Source organism: Phasianus colchicus, chromosome 3 (genome assembly GCF_987193195.1).
Source record: "Phasianus colchicus chromosome 3, bPhaCol1.hap1.1, whole genome shotgun sequence".
In the NCBI taxonomy this organism is placed as follows: Eukaryota; Metazoa; Chordata; class Aves; order Galliformes; family Phasianidae; genus Phasianus; species Phasianus colchicus.
Window position 1 is genome coordinate 14294383 of NC_143438.1, and position 12387 is coordinate 14306769.

The window sequence follows — 12387 nt, forward strand, 5'->3', positions numbered from 1 at the left end:
GCTGGATAACAAGATGAGCAAACTTTTTCCTCAACTCCTCGCCTTCCAGCAAGGCTATCCTCAAAAACAGAGCTGAAAACAGCACTCCCCTCTCATTACCACATTACCACCTTTAGCATATTTGTCTGGGTTTTACTCTTTTCTAAACTTGCCAGGGAACATCTGCACTGCAGCAACTGCAACCAGGGCAGGTCCATCTGAGCTAGCTCTAAGCCAGTGTTCTCAGAGACTGGTAGCAATGCAGAGGGCTGCACAACTCGCTCTGTGCTCCAATGGACAGTGCCTAGGGGGCTGTGGACAAGCACAGGGCCAAGGTTGTGTTTGGTGACATGTGCGAGAGCTGCTGCAGTGCAAATGCTTCCTTACGTAACGCGATTTCCAGCAGCTCCCCCAGGACACCGGGTTTCCCACTTAGTTTGTTTGCATTTCACAGTGAGGTAACTGCACTTTCTTGACATTTCCCCTCTCTTGTCCTTTAAGCACAGAGGCCTGACTTGACCGTCCTTACACTAAAATCAACACACGGGCAAGCCTAGGTAAAGTTTAAGTAAGGCTGTGCTGTTGGCACTTTCTGCAGCACCACACCCTTTGCCTCTACTTCCCATTCAGGTCGCTCACCCCTCTCCTGACTGCACCTTTTTGGTCTTTTCTCCCATAAGTCGCACAGTACCCGCTCACCCACTTCACAGGGGAACATCCAGCCCTGCCTCCAGACATGGCCTGACCTACGTGCAATCTTTGTGGTTGCATGACCATGTCAGTTCAGGACAGCTTGTTTGTAAGCCAAGAAAGCTGAACAGGACTAGAGCCTCCCATGGACAGATTTACTTAGGTACAAATATGCTTTGCACAGCTGCAGCGTTCTCCCACCTGGAAATGCAGGATAGTTCGAGCAGTGCAGCTGCAACCAGTGCTGGTTGTTTTTTTTTGTTTTTTTGTTTGTTTGTTTGTTTTTAAAAACACACACACACCAAGCAAGCGTGGCTTTAGCACATGCACAAACCAAGGAAAGCACATATGGCACTCTTCCTCACTGTCACAACCATAGGCAACAATTCAGTGCATCTCCCCTCATCTCACAGACGGCAGTAACCACCTACAGACAACTTGAATAAGGAACAGATTTACTCAGACTTCCTCCACTCCTACCTTCTACCCAAATTAATGTTGGAGCAGATAAGGCTGTGGAGCATTTCCCTTCCCTTTTTCAAACCTTTCCTTAGTTTAAACAGTCTGACTCATCAGCAACACAAAGATGACAAAACGTCTATTCTCCTCCCCCCTACCTCAAATGTTTTGGCATGATTTTGCTATCAAATTAGGGTACTCGATCCATGCCAGTTGGATGGAAAAAAAAAAAAAATGGACTCCTAGAACACTCATTGTATATGATTAGGATTCGGGGAGGGTGCGGAGCATAACATAATAGGCAGAAAGTGAAAACAGCCAAAGGAAACGCCTACACTCTTCCTTTACAAAAGCTGCTTGTTGTGTCTGTCTGAACAATTGTTCAGAAACCTGGAGGGGAACGAGAAGGAAAAAGATAACCGACTTTATTAAGAGCAAAAGATTGATTGAGCAATTGATTGCACTTAATTGGAACTGCATAAAGGAGGGAGAGGATTTCAGGTTATTTTCCCGGCCCTGCAAAGCAGCGCAGGCAGCAGCCCCAGCTCCCCAGCACTGAGCTTCTCCCAGGCAGCACTCCTGGAAGCGGCTCTGGGAGCTGACCCCTTGCACAGCCCTGCCAACAGCAACGTCTGAGGCCTCAGGAAGGAGTAGGAACTCCAGAGTCGTGAGGTTAACCTCTGAGGTTGGTTTGCGCATGTGTTTCTTTCCAGACCATTTTTTTTTATTTTGTGTCTCAGGAAAGCTGGGAATTGAGCCTGATGGGATGCTTTCCTCTGGAACAACAAGGCCTAGAAGGCTTATCGTTTCTATTTTGCCTTTATTTCCTCTTCCCACCTCACCCCCCACTTCTTTTTAAGAGAACAGCAAGATTCTTATCTCATCAATTAATTTCAGGACAGGGGCCTTCAAAAGAAAAGTGTAATCTATTTCTTAACTACCAGCTACGTGGTTGAACTTCACCAATCAAAGGGACAGAAACAGCACGTTAACGGGGTATATTTTCACGAAGCAAAGGTTCTATTTCCCAGAGTCACACGCATAATAATGAAGCTGCAGCACAAGAGAGAACTAGCTCAGAGTTTCACAATCCTTCCCCCCCCCCCCCCCCATAACAATCCTCAAGGGGAAAAATGATAACGTGCATGAACAGCTAACATAAAAGCTGAATGCAAGCTAACCACTTGGGAGTAACCAATTCCTCTTAATGTACTGTCATTACTGTACTGTATGTAGTACCTTATTTTTCCTCTTAAACAGCAGGAAAAACAGTTACTCATACTGCACAGATAAGAGCGTGATTTCCAGGGAAAACAAAAGTTCCAGCAGTTGGAGTTGGATTTGCTTTGTTTAAAATCAAATTGTAAGGTATGTGGGCCTCAAAGTTATCTAAACAGAACGGTCAGCACATAGAGGAGGCTGGAAGGGACCTCTCACAAACATCTCATCCAACACAGACGTCATTTATTTGCCTGGGAACATTCTAGGTTAATAAATACAGAGGCTTGTTGTGAAGGCAAGGTGCTGAGCTGGATGGCCAGGATGCCCCGTGCAGGGTACCGCTGCCTGCACCTGGGAAGCCAGAGAACAGCCCTGCAAGCTGTGTGCTCTGACAACACATCTCACATCCACCAATCCCATTTCCAACTCTAAGCAAAGAGAGCTTTACCTGAATGTCTTCAGATAAGCAGACTTTGTAAGGAAGCAAAGTGAGAGAGAAGGCAAGAGAAGTGCTGCTATTCCTTCCAGTGTGAGCCAAAAGCCACATGAACATGACAAGGAAACAAATAACACCTTTTACATGGGGCTGTCCATGCCAAGTTCCTTAGGATGGGGAGACAGACTCAGAGAAGGAGGAAACAGCATGGGCTCGCCTCCCTTTCTCAGGCACACACCTCCTGCAAGCCTCTCACTGTCACCTTATTTTCTGCCAGGAGTCACTGCTTTCCCAGCTCTGCCGACTGAACCACTCATCCCTCATCAGCTCCACTCCAAACAAGCCAGGTCGTAGAGTCAGTCATATAGACCAACTGGGTCATATAGAACAGCTGGCCATATAGTCAGTCCATTGAGACTGAAACGGGATGGGGAAGCTCAACCTGAGCAACTCCACCTGCACACCCCTGGCAGGAGGGTGGTGACACGCAGTGGAAAAAAAAGCATCCCTGGGACCCAAGAAGTCCCTGTCACTGAGCCTGTGTTGGCATGCTCCCTGTGCACAGGGCTGCTAGAGCAGAGATGCACACAGTTCTTCCCTTTTTGCAAACAGCCCCATCACTCTGCAGCTACAATTACCTGTAGCTAGCACTCGTTAAGTGCTTTGAAGATTAAAAATGCAGATACAAGTGTTAAATATTGTAATTATTCTTACTACATAACATTGCTGCACTGAAAGAAGGGAGGGGTTGTTTTTCCATGTTTGTATGTGGGAATACCATGACAGCTGCTCCTTTCTGTAAGTGAATTGCTGCCAATAACCTTGATAAGGAGTTATGCTTGAAGGAAAAGGACTGAGTCGGGGAGTTTTCTTGGAGTGCTACATACCACAGTGAAATTAAACGGAGCTCTTACCAGGGCTCCTCTGTCAGAGCTTATTGCTCTACGTGCTGATCACCTGAGATGCCTCTGGCTCCAGGAGGAGCAGCACTGACTCTCAGCACCTCACCATGGCTCCCTCACCCTCCACTAATCCCAAGCAGTTTGAACCTCACTTCAGGCAGGCCCCACATCCCAAGGAAAAGGGTCACTATTGCCCATTCCCTTTCACTGCAAGGCAGCTTCTGCTATGGAAACTTAGAGAAAGCATCAAATCAGATTCATTATGTTGGAAAAGACCTCTAAGATCATCCAGTCCAACCATCAGCCCATCACCACCACATCCACTAAATGATGCCCATGGTGCAAGAGGACCCACCTTGCTTCTCCTTTTGCACTCTTGGGCAGATGGAGCTGAAGCCATGAAGAAGGCTATTTCCACCCAAATATAAAATACTCAGGTGAAGCAAGCACCTCAAGACTGCACTTATCCCCTCAGAGGAGATAAGCAGAGGCGATCACTGCACCTGATAGTGCACAGAGGAGGTGTGGGCAGGTAGCAGGCTGAGAGGGCTTGGGTTACAGTTATTCATTTACTGCAGCTCCTCCAGGCTCCCAGGGGGCTCACAGGTGCCTGGCACACATCTGGGAACCCATGGAGCAAGTTCTTGCCTAATCCAAAACCTACTGACAGCAACAGCACAAAATCTGGGATCAGTGAGGCGGTTTGCAAGAAGAGCCACGCTTTTACATCTTCATTTTTTGTTGTTGAAAAATACATTAAAAAAAAAAAAAACACTAAAAACATATTTATTCTAGAATTTTAAAGCTCATTTGGTGGTATGGCAAAAGGTGCAAAGGTGGCACAGGATAAAGGACTACTGAGAGAGAAGCTTGGGTGTGTTGCAGGGGAAGGGAAAGGTAGGAGGAAGTGTAGGAGGTGATGCAGACAAGCTCACTAAATTGCAAGGCAAAATGTAGATTCTGTCCCCAAGCAAAACACCTCTGCACTGCTGTCAGGTCAAACTAATAAAGCCAGCTCTTTAGAGGCTCCGCCATCTGGCTGCATTTCCTCTCTCACCAAGAGGAAAAATAATTAATGAGCAGCTTCTGTCTGGCAATCAGCAACTGTTTGCATCATCATATATGGAGATGGCAGCCTTCCTGATCGCAGAACACACCTTCTTAAGTGGTGCATTCAGCCTCATGCATCGTGCCATCCACAGCACTGCAAGGAACTTCTCCAAGGAGGGACTGCAGGTGGGCACATCCTACAAAACGTAGCTCACTGAGCTCACTCAAGTCTTGGTACATTGGCCATGGCCAGGAAGACTATACTCCAGTATCTGCAGTCCTCATGGTGTGAGATTTGCAATAGAACGTGAACATTGCTGGCAAGATGCATATTCACACTGGATTTAGTAACTAATAGAACAACTTCCTTTGTTTACTATGCAAAGAACATGAGAAAATTAAGCTGATCTGGGGCTAGTCCAAGTCTCTGCTAAAAAGGCCTTTGACAAAAGCTAACCTCTCTGCTTCTGAATAAGTATTAGCAATTTGTTTCTGCATTGTTCAGCCAGTTTTGTAGGCAAAGACAAACGAGAAGAGAACTTGGTCATTTCCCCCCCACACACACCAATTGTCAAATAAATTATTCACAAATACACGCTTCCATCATTCATCTAGCACTAGACTAAACACTTTCTACTAAACTTGGTTTTCAGCATCATGTTTCAGTTTATGGTTACATTTTTCCCTGGGCAAAGCAAGTCAGTCATTAGACAGCTCTTGTAAGTTTCCGCTAAACATGCTTGATTAAGTCTTTTAAGAAGGAGGAGGTGGAGGAAATTGTATTTTAAACTTAATAGGGACATTTCCATTCACTTTAGTGGGAATCATACTGGAAGAGATAACATTATTTTGAGGATGCATATACTTAGGTCTGAAAAATAATCCCCCAAACCCAACAATCGTGCCACCAAATGCCACACTTCATAACGCCCAGTCTTCAAACTGAACAGAATAAGAAACCAATCTCACCACTGAGGCTGTCCAAAGAAGCAACTCTCCCAAGGACACTACCTGGTACATAGCGTGCACCTGATCCACCAGCACCACTAAGGCTCCAGCCTTGTTCACTCTCCAGTGACTTAACTTCTTCTACGTGCTCATGCACTGTGGTGATGCTGAGCTGGCACAGGTGTTCACCTTTAATTTCCCCAAGCCAGAGCCACAGCTGATGCAATTCAGCCTAATGGCTTGAGGAGCTGGCCTCGTTTGAAAGGAAAAGCAGAATTTGAAAAGAAAAGTGAAAAAGAAGAGATTCAGAGATGGATTTCTGTACTGATTTACTGTGTGCCACGCAGCCATACGAGGTCAGGATGAGACGCTTGGAGGGAACCTCTGAAATGAAATAACTGCATGAAGCTGCCACGTTTGGAATTTATATAGGTAGGCAAATTGAAAAGCAGGCACACCTCAAGAGTACACCTTAGCTGCAGGTCAGCAAGAAAACTCCGTGTCATCTTTTTCTTCAAAGAGGTTTAGACGGCTGCTGCCATCCCCTAAACTTAGAAGAAAGAGGGACATGGTGTGCTATTCATTGTATGCAAATCTGTGACAAACATCACTGAAGGCAACACCTGTGTTCATCCCTGCAGAGAGCAATCGTTTTAATCAAGTGGTTACCGTAAGCCCTTCTCTTCCAGAGGAATTTCCAGCTCAATCCATTTCAGAGAGATCCATGGAGAGTACCCCCCAAAAAATTGTGCTTATTCATTGTTAGCACATCAGCCCAAGATCCTGGACACAACCAGGAGCTAGATGGTATAGAAACACAGAAGAGGAGGCAGTCCCTACCTTGCCAAGATTACAATCTCAAAAGTCACAGGGGAAAAAAAAAATAATAGACGAACAGGCTCAGCAAATGTTGAAAGCTAGAGGTGTGGTGGAGGGCTCACATTCCTTGCCTTATTCAGCGTGGGGATGTGAGACAAGGCAGGGCTCTGGAGCAAAAGAGCTGCATGAGGAGACACAAACCTCTCCCCAGGGGCCCATTCGCTGCAGGCTCCTTTCAGGGCTCTCCTACCAGAAGAGCAGTTTGGGAGGAGCCCACAGTGGATGTTAAGAAGGGCAGCAGCATTGGACTTAAGCGTAGGGCCCTTCTTTCTTCACCCAGCTCACATGGCAGGTGCAGCTCAGGGCTTTAAGTGTCTGCAAGACTTGCTGTCTGTGTCTTCTTCCTCCCCAACCTGCCCTTCAGTCCTACTGCCAGAGCACGTCACCCGGAGTCATTCCATCTGAAAACTATGCAGGTCTGACCTCTAAAACACAGAAATACCCAGTGCAGAGCTGATGAGGACCTTCCTTTCAGATTCATCCCAAAGCCCAAGCCATTATCTATCGGATCAGCCCCCGCAGGCTCTCAGATACCACTCTGCCTCCTCCTCAGCACCCAGTGGGATTTTGGCAGAGCACAGGTGCCAAGGTGCTCTGATGCAGGTGGCTGTGGGCATGCCTAGCAGCACTGCTCCCTGTGCTGGGAGCACAGGCAGAGGGTGGAGGTGGGATGGTCACGCAGCCCCAGGTATGGGCAGCACTGTGGGTTTGAGGTTAGCGGTCCAAGCTCTGTATCAGTGGAGGTGACACAGTGCCCAGGTGAAGCTGGCCCATACAAGAGCCCTTCCAAATTTCCTCCATACAGTTCTCTCCACTTAATTTAAGTGCACCTAATCAGGAAATCTGTTTCATTGGCGTATCTCACTTAGAAATCAGGGATGCTTACTAACAATGACTGCATCTTGATCGGGATGGTAATATCGCTTAATTGGGATGCCTTCAGGTATCTTAGTGGTTTGAGTTCTTTATGTCTCAAGCTCAAGCTAGTCTTGTCTGTCTGCTCCTCATAAAACAGCTTTCAGTTCCTCCTTGATAATGATACAGGCAAACGATGATGTAAGCTGCCCGAACATTTCTTGCTCCTGGCTGTCAGTTGCTGTGGGAGGGGCACATTACCTGCTGCTGTGGGTGTTCTTGCCACAGGGACGGCTGCGGGAGCTTTGGTCACCATCTCATGCAGAGCTTCCTGCTGTCCCCAAAGGCCTCTTGCTGTCCCCGTGGCCTCCTGCTGTCCCCACAGACCTTCTGCTGTCACCACTGTAACCAAAAGCAAAGAGCATGTGTTGAAGGGGAGCTGAACATGCCCCTGTGCCCAGCCAGCCACACAGGTACCCCACAGTCAGACACACGTAATTACTTCTAAATGTAAGCCCCAGCTGAAAATCTCTGCTTCTCCTTCAGGGATTATCAAGTTAAACAGAAAACTTCAATAACTTTTATAAATAATCCCTCAAGTGTCTCTTCCTTCCTAAAAAAACTGTGCTTGTGGTTAGCAAGTGAAGCGCTCCTAGCACAACCATTCGGTGTGGGACAGAGGCTTGTGGCCTCTGCTGGATGGGACAGATGGGACATTTGGAAACAGAGACCTACAGAACACCTGAGGTCAGCACCAGTGGAACCCCTAGGTCCTATTTGAAAGTCCCATTAATTTGTGCATGGCTCGTGCTTTGTGAAAACTGCGCCTACACCCTGAAAGTTCTGTTCTTTAAACCCTTCTTTCCCCTCTGCTTATTGCATTGTAGCACTGCTCCTTTCTGCATGCAAACAGCTGTAGTGCGTTACGTCTGGCAGCGCACGAATAACTGTGCAGAGAGCATTTGTAGCCTCATAAAAGCACGTATGCAGATAGCAGAGCCTTACGACCTGCACTGCCTTTGCTCATAGAGCCCTAAAGGAACTCAGAGCTCCTTGGTGCATTTGTGCTTACTGTACGTCAATGCCTCGTAACGCTCCAAAAACCACACACTCATCGAGCTGCGCGTGTGCGCATTCGCACCTCCTCTGCAGCCGTACGGAGGTGCAAAAGCCTGTGCTTCGAGTTTACGGGCAGCTTTATGGAGCCGTTTCGTCGGAGGCCGAGCAGGGCAGTAACGAGTCAGCAAGGGGCAGCTTAAAAAAAAAAATAAAAAAAATCCAGGAGCGCTTTTCCTGGAAACCGGCACTGTTTCATTCGCAGGTTTTACGGGCAAGCCTGGCAACCCATAAAGACATTCCTTGGCACGGCCGGAGAAATAGCGGCCCCGGCGGAGCTGGCACCGCGCTGCCGCGCACCGCACAGACCCGGCACTGCGCGGGGCTCCCGGGGCCCGGCAGGTGCGCGGAGCGGCGCGGAGCGGTCGGTAGGGGGCGCCCGCGGCCCGCGCAGCGCCCGGTGTCGCGCAGGTGGCCGGAGGGTGCGGCGCGGGAGCTGCGCGGGCGCGGAGAAGCCATTGCCCCCCATCTGCCCGCCTCGGGGCAGCGCAGCCCTCCCGCAAACTCATTCCTGTACTCAGCCCTCGAAATACTCGAGAGAAGGGAATGATGAGCGCAGTGGCTGATCGCTATCGGGCGCGTGATGAATCGCCAAGCGCTTATCGCTGCCCAGAGAGGAACTGCAACCTCGTTCTAGCGTAAATAAATCCTTTCTGCAAATCGGTCTCTCTCCTCCCGCATACATGGCAGTAGTTGGAGATGGAGCAGGAGGATCCCTCTCGCTCCCCGCTCCGCCGCCCCGCGAGGGTCCATTTGTGCGGTTCCAGAGAAGCCGCCGGTGGGCTCAGCACCGCTCCAGCCTCGCCGCCCCTCCCGGAGAAAGGAAGGAAACAAGGGAGGAAAAGGAACACAAAAGGGACAAGGGACCTTGGAAAGAAAAAAAAAAAAAAAAAAAAGAAAAAAATTAAATCAAATCCATGTCTGCTGTCTCCTGGTCGTTTTAAGAGAGAGCTTTTAACCTCCCACACCTCCTCAGCCCCCAAACGTTGTTTTTTCCGTGAGATGCCGGAGCTGTGGAGGACCCACTAAATTAAAGGGATTTATGCGGTTGCGGGTCGGTTTGGTCTTAGTGTTTTCTGTGTGACACCGCTCTGCCCCAAGTGCAGAAGGAACGCGAGCAGTTCCTCGCAGCGCGGTTTTGGTTGCGCTGCTGATGCCGCGACACCTCTGTGTCACATGGACGGGACGAGGAACCTCGCGGGTTCCGACCGATCCACGGCCCCGGCTCTGCTCTGGGAATTAAATGCAAAATTCGCCTTTAGACATCACAGGTGAAACCAAGGCGTTGCGCTCGTGAAATACACGAAGCCGATGAGCGTTGCCGCATTTACGGTGAAGGGCAATTTATTTCCCATTCAAGAATGAGAGCCTAAAGGATGCCGGAGGGATGGAGAGCTCATTTTCGTATTAAATTGGGTTGTTTATGTCTTAAGACAAAAGCCACCCGGGACTGGAAGAGTGCTCCGGCTCAGCTGTGAAGTCGTCAACTCGTGATAATAGAAACAAAAATACGAACACAAACGCAAGCACAAATAAAATACAAAACGCGCACACAGCCCCTGAGCTCGGGCCGCGCAGCACTGCGAGGGCAGAAGGTACCGTGCTGCCAAACCGGTGGCTGTGAGCGGGTGGGTCTGGCACAGAGCTGAGCACAGATTTTGGGGGGATGGCCTCTCTCCCTGCTCCCCCCTCCTCGAAAAGATGAGAGCTGCTCTCCCTGCCCTCCGTTTGCGGAACGCGGAAAGCCGCAAGCCGCATCCTGAGATGCGAAAAGCCGGGTTGGGTGGCTGGGCTCGGAGCTGCAGGGCTGCCGCTGTGATGTGGGAGCCAAAAGAAAGAGAGAGAAATGCAGCTCTGACTCCGTCTAAACACAAACAGCCCGGGGCCGGCGGGCGGGTCACCCCCGGGTCTCCCAGAGCGAGCCGGGGGGGCCCACCTGGCTTTGCCCAGGTCAGACGGCGGCCCCTCCGCCCAGCGCTCCGCTGCCATCCTTCTTACTGACATCTCCGTAAATACGGCCGCCAGCGGCCACACACGCGCCGAGCCCCGCGGCTCAGCTCCTCCGGCCCGACGCTGCCCGGCTGGGTCCCCGAGCCCGGCCCCGGCCCCTCCGGCTCCAGCCCCGCTCCGTGTGGGGCACCGAGCGATGCCGGCAGCCGGAGGCCGCGTTGGGTGCGCTGCTGGAGCCCTTCGGGGAGGCGAAAGCCCGGCGCCGAGACCTCTTTCTGGGTGGTATCCCGAGAAAGCGGTGGGAAAAGCACCCTTCCTGCCGCCCTCGCACCAAATATCACCGTACGAACATGCCACTCTCGCTCTTCACAATGGTGACTTTTGTGCCCCGCATGCAGAAACCAGAGTCGCGCTGCTGCGAGGTATGTAGCTTAGCACGCAGCCGGCAATTGCGTCAGTTCACAATTATAGAATCAGAGGGGCTATTGCAAAACGGGTTGAATGCAAACCACGCCGGATTAATGCCCCCCTTCCCTTCTTCCCCGTGCTGAAACCTCTGGGTGTTGGCACAGCCCCGCACAGAGCCGGAGGAGCAAAGGGTCCATCGCGCAGTGAGCGCGCAGCGAATGGGAACGGCTGTGTCCGCGGTAACGCCGTGGGAACACCGCACGGCCCGGGAGCGTGGGGACGAGCTGACACGTTCCTTTATTTCCCCCCCACCCCCCCTTTCCTTCTGCCTTTTCTTTCTTCTTTTTTTTTTTTTTTTTTTTTTTCTTCAGCAAAACAAGGGAGAGTTTTTGAAAATACCGAGTATTGGGACGAACGCACGGTTTTTGAAAATACCAAGTGTTGGGATGGATAAACAGCGCAGTGCTCGCACGTTTATTCGTTCTGCAGTCGTGAAGGAAAGGGGGAAACGCGCAGTGGGGCAGCAGCAGGTGAACAACTGCAGACGGTGAAACACAACGGCTGTGTGGGACCGGGTATTCCCCATTATAGCGCTGACATTTATTACCAAGAGGAGACCCGCGACGTTTGAATATGAAAAAGGAGCAGATATCAGCCCGTATAAATTACTTCTTTGGTTCCTTGCACCGCACTGAAAGCACGCGTGTGCCTATTGAATAACCAACGGCTCTGCGCTGTGTGAGGAACGAAACGAGCGAAGGATGCGTCCTCACAGCGAAAGGCTGTGAAAGGGGCTCGGAACCGGGGGAACCCCGGAGTCCTCGGCCCGACGGGCGCTGTCACACGCTCGGGTGAGCGATGCTTCGCACCAACGAGCTCTCAGCGTCTTTCCCCTCACATATGCCGCCCCTCAAAACAGATTTCGGCTCCTTTCTCCGACCGACCGGTTCCGAACGCCAGCGGGGTCCCGGCTGGCAGCGGCCGAGGGCAGCGGGATGGGCTTCGTTTCCCCGCGGGGCTGCCGAGACTTGCCCCGCAGGACACGGACGCGGTTCTCCCGGGTTTAAACGGCGAAATGAAATCCTCCTCGCTCCGATGGAGCAACGACCAGGGAGAGGGAGGGGGATGCTGGAAAAGAACGAACCGAGCCCTCACCCCTCACCGCCTCTGCGCTCCCGTTGAAGAGTTATTCCCAACATCCCGTTACAGCCCATATACGCTCTTAGACATTTCAACAAAGGCAGCAGCAATACGAATCAATTCTAGCTACGAGGTCCGGCCAAACGATATCAGGAGCATCCCCTTTCCCGCGCCTATTTCTTTTCGTTCCCGTGACACACACCTGACACACACGGAGCGGGAAACGGCACCGCAGTGGGGCACAAAAGCCGCACCCCGTGCTCCGCGCAGGGTCACCCCAAGATGCGCAGAGCCGCGTACCGCACCGCGTCCGCACACCACGCGGGTTGTCCCCCCACGGGCGTGGGGAGAGGG

The 12387-nt window shown here is 50.8% G+C and overlaps 1 long non-coding RNA gene across 8 annotated transcripts in view; it reads right to left on the minus strand.

Annotated features, from left to right (window-relative positions):
- Nucleotides 1–9392, minus strand: part of LOC116226407 (uncharacterized) — a 47331-nt gene extending 37939 nt beyond the window's left edge. For 6 of the 8 annotated variants that reach the window (XR_016465437.1, XR_004166312.2, XR_016465435.1 and 3 more), the window contains exon 1: nt 5707–5831. This is a non-coding gene — a long non-coding RNA (uncharacterized LOC116226407). Of the gene's footprint in view, nt 1–5706; nt 5838–7680; nt 7822–9218 lie in introns of those variants that run through there. The other 2 variants (XR_016465434.1, XR_016465440.1) reach the window with 2 other exon arrangements.
- Nucleotides 9393–12387: the final 2995 nt, after the last annotated feature.